The sequence below is a fragment of the Myotis brandtii genome, unplaced genomic scaffold (genome assembly GCF_000412655.1).
Source record: "Myotis brandtii unplaced genomic scaffold, ASM41265v1 scaffold138, whole genome shotgun sequence".
Classification (NCBI taxonomy): domain Eukaryota; kingdom Metazoa; phylum Chordata; class Mammalia; order Chiroptera; family Vespertilionidae; genus Myotis; species Myotis brandtii.
In genome coordinates this window covers 744,666-749,218 of record NW_005354915.1, presented here as the reverse complement: position 1 = coordinate 749,218, position 4,553 = coordinate 744,666, and positions in this window count along the sequence as shown.

Here is a 4,553-nt window from a genome sequence, read left to right as displayed (position 1 = left end):
AGGGGGGGCTGAGGGCTCTGGCATTGCTGGCCCTGCCCCCCTCCCCCCCAGGCAGACCCAGGGACAGGGAGGCTCAGGGAGCCGCCTCTCAGTGCTGCCTGTGAGGGCGGGGCTGTCACCCCTCCCCAGTCAGCGGCTGCTCAGGGACAGTTTGAAGTCCTCTCTCGGTTCCCAGGCCTGACGGCAGCCGGGGCAGCGTGGCCTTTGGCCTCCTTTTCTGCAGAACATTTAAGTGGATTAGCAGACGGCTCTGTCTTGGGTTGTTTTTCTTCAAACACCAGGTCAGGGCAGCGGGGATGAGGGAGCAGGGAGTCCGATGCGCCCGCCCAAGGGAGTGTCCGCTGGGAGGGAGGAGCCGGTGGGAATGTCCTCCTGTGAGAGGCTGGCGCCGGGGCCTGGCTGGTCCTGCCCGGTCTGGGGCTCACCAGGGCCTGGCCTTGACCCCATCACGGAACCTGGGCTCCAGGCGCCGGCCCCAGAGTCCTGCCCGCCCTGTGGCTGCAGCCGGGCCCCCTCCACAGTGGAGACCTGGACCTGCCCCCGGGAGGCTGTGACTGACAAGGGCACGGCGCCTGGTCGCCTGCTCCCTCCTGGGGGTGCTCCCTCCTGGGGGTGCTCCTAGTTTCGTCTCCTGGAGGCTCATCTGCTTGGTGCCCAGAGGCCTGGCGCTGAGCCGCCTCTGGGTGCTCACTGGCCCAGAGCCATGAATAAATGGCCGAGCCAGAGCTCTGACTGCTGGGGGGGCGACCGCGGGATCCTAGCTTAGAGCGAGGAGGGACCTGCTCTCTGGGCGCCAGGCTGGGGCGCCAGTCATTGCTGGCTGTGGGCCGCACCCTCAGGCCGGGACTGCAATGCCCAGAAGAGGCCTGGCTGGGTGTGTGCCCAGCCTCTGATGGGGCAGGAAGGCACCCGAGAGACACCCAGTGGGAAAGGACAGCTGGGGACACACTCATCACCCCAGAGAGGGGAGGGTCCGCTGAGAGAGAAGGCAGCTGGGGGGGCGGGCGGGGCAGCAACTCGGTGCCCAGAACGCTCCCCATTCCCCATCGCTGGGGCCCCTCCACATGGGGGTCTGGTGGTGACTCGGACACTCACAGCCCCCTCGACAACTGGCTTCCTGGCTTAGCAGGATGATCCCGTCTGAGCTTAAAAGCAGCAGCCCTATGTGGTACATCCTCTCAGGCAGCGGTTCTCAACCTGTGGGTCGCGGCCCCTTTGGGGGTCGAACGACCCTTTCACGGGGTCGCCTAAGACCATCGGAAAACACATATAATTACATATTGTTTCTGTGATTAATCACTATGCTTTAATTATGTTCAATTTGTCACAATGAAAATACATCCTGCATATCAGATATTTACATGATGATTCATAACAGTAGCAACATTACAGTTATGAAGTAGCAACGAAAATAATTTTATGGTTGGGGGGCACCACAACATGAGGAACTGTATTAAAGGGTCGCGGCAATAGGGAGGTTGAGAACCACTGGACTCTAAACACTGGACAACTGCCTTCCTAACTGTCTGTTTCTGCTTGGTTACAGTCTAGTCTCCACGCAGTAGCCTGGTGATGCAAAAGTCAAATTGTGTTACCGCTCTGCTAAAAAGCAATCCATCAATCAAACAAACAACCGGACCTTCTGTAGCTTCATTTCTCACCGAGAATAAAATCCAGACCCTTAGCAGGGAGCAAAAATCCTTCCCCTTTGGGCTCAGGGAGGGAAGCGATGCTCCCACAGCGGAGGCAGCGGAGCCGGCAGGGGAGGGAGAGCCAGGCCTAGCACCTCTCCCAGCAGCCCTCACGTTGTTGTTGATTTGTTTTTGATGAAAATTGAATTCATTTGAGGGAAGGGAGGGGGCTGGGGTACCCACAGGGAAGGGCTGTGCAGCCCCAAGCAGGGAGTGGGTGGTGGCAGGCCCAGGAGCTGGCGTTTCACCCCGAGGTGCAGCCACCGGGAGGCCAGTGGTCGGGCTGCGCTGGGCTGGGATTGGGGGAGGGGGACGCAGGTGTGGGGCAGGTGCCCTCAGGACAGGGCCCGGCCGTGCACGGTCCGACTCCCGCTGTCCAGCGGGCGCTTCCTGGTCTTTGCTCTCCGGCCGCAGGAAGCTTTCACAGAGTGTTAAGGATGTGCTGTCTGTCCTGCAGGCCCCACCCCCTCCTCTTTCCGTTTGTTAGTGATGATTCTTCATCGGAGCGAAGGTCTCCATGTTCTGTCCGTCGTCTAAGGAGCAGGGGGTCCCAGTGCTGGTGGCAGGGGCAGGAGATCAGCAGGTACCCACACATCGGAGACCCTGCGGCAGCTTAGCACGCCCATTGCTCTAAGGGAGGGGGAAATTACCAGAACAATTCATGTCGCAGCTGTTAGGGACTGAAAGACAGTAACTCGAACACCCTGCCCGGCCGGGTCGGCGTGGCTCAGGGGTTGAGCGTCCACCTATGAACCGGGAGGTCATGTTTGATTCCCGGTCAGGTCAGGGCACACGCCTGGGCTGTGGGCTCAGTCCCCAGTGGGGGGCGTGCATCAGGCAGCTAATCAATGGTTCTCTCTCATCATTGATGTTTTTCTCTCTCTCTCTCCCTCTCCCTTCCTCTCTGAAATCAATAAAGACATATTTTTTTAAATAATAACTAGAACACCGGGCCAAAGTCAGACAGAGGGAGCCACCGCCGCAACCTTTAGGGAAAACATCCTCATCCTTTTCCCGGACGGGGGGCTCCCAACACATGAGAGTCCCCGTCTGCGCCTCCCCCGCAGTGAAGAGGGTGAGTGTAAGTCTGTGGTAGCAGCAGGTGGCCCAGCTCCGGAGGCAGGAGGGAAAGGGCTTCCTGCACCGGCTCCTCCTTGAGGAGTGCCTAGGGTTCGGTCACCTCTTCTTTTTCTTTTCCTAACCCTCACCCAGGGGTATGTTTCCACTGATTTTTTAGAGAGAGTGGAAGGGAGGGGGAGAGACAGAGAGAGAAACATCAATGTGAGAGACACATCAATTGGTTGCCTCCTGCACGTGCTCCGACCGGGGCCAGGGATTGAGCCTGCAACTGAGGCATGTGCCCTTGACCGGAATCGAACCTGGGACCCTTCAGTCTGCAGGCCAACGCTCTATCCACTGAGCCACACCTACTAGGGCCAGTCACCCGTTCTGCCCCGCCCGGTGCCCTCTCCACTCTGGTGTGATGGACCCAGGGCGCCCCCCCCCCTCCCAGCTTCGGAGCAGCTGGAGTGGTGAGACACACGTCCCACGGTCCCATCCACGCGGATGGGCCATGTTTTGAGGAGAACTCTGTCTCCTGTTCAGAAGGGATGTAGAAGAAACATCCCCAGCCCAGGCCAGATCCTTCATTACAGTCAGTATTTGATGATAATTCTCTCCCCGAAGATTGGGGGTGCTATGCTGAGTGGCGTTTGTACGTGATACCCAAGGCTGGGACAAGTGTTGAGTGACGGGAGGTAAAGCTGGTCCTGCGGCCGACACGGGGTCACCGGGCTGGTTCTGCTGCTTTTCTGGGCCTGGGGCTAAAATGCAACTGAGGCCTGGCTGTTATGTCTAGCCAGCAGCCCTCATGAACCCCGGGAGGACTTGCACTCCCTCCCCTGGGAAGAATCCAGCTCCCTCCAGGGCCGCACCCTGCAGCCCAGGGCTGTCCTCCCAGCCCAGTCTGGCAGGCTGGGCAGATGGCCTAACTCCACCTTCAAGAGGAGAAAGCGAAGGCCCAGAGAGGGCAAGGGACTTGGCGAGACCACACAGCATCAGGGGCGGGACTTGGACCCAGCTCCTGAGGCTGAGGATAGAGAGATGTGGGCTCCGGTGGGCCCGAGGACTGGGCAGGAAGGCAACAGCACCCCTACCTGGCATGGGGGTGGGAAGGGTCAGCCTCTTGGCCTAGGAGGCTGGGGAGGGTGGACAGGCAGCTCTGGGAGTGGACGGGGCTGGGGAGAAAGTCCCGACCCTGCGGGGGGCAGGCAGTGAGGCCGGGGGTGGGCAGGGACCACGGGAGCCCACGGGCGTCTGACCTTCACAGTTTGCTGAAAGCATACCTGGGTTTCAACTATTTGTATTTATTCTGCTCAGTAGATGTTGTGGGCCTATATTTGTAGATTCAGGACTTGCACCGTTTCTGGAAAATTCTCTTCATTGGCCACCTCTCCTGCACCCCTGCCTTCTGGTCTGCCCTCCGTCTCGGGGCCGCTCACATGTTCAGGGTCTACTCCCTGGGCCGCGTGCGCGCAGTCTTCACGCATCTCTTCCAGCTGACTCTCCATTGCGTCTCATCTGCTGTGCGGGCCCCTCTCCGGTAAGGATGTAATTTTAAAAATCATATTTGTAATACATACAAGTCCTGTTTGGTTTAATTTTAAATCAGCCTGGCCATTTTTTAGGGTCTCTTGTCCTCTGGTCACTATTTTTATTTCATCCCGTATGTTTCCAAACATTTGAAAGTGGTTGTTGTTTTATATTCTACTAGAGGCCCCGGTGCATGAATTTGTGCATGGGTGGGGTCCAGCTGGCCCGTCCCGATGGGGGCCAATCAGGGGGCGGGGATGGCCAGGGGGA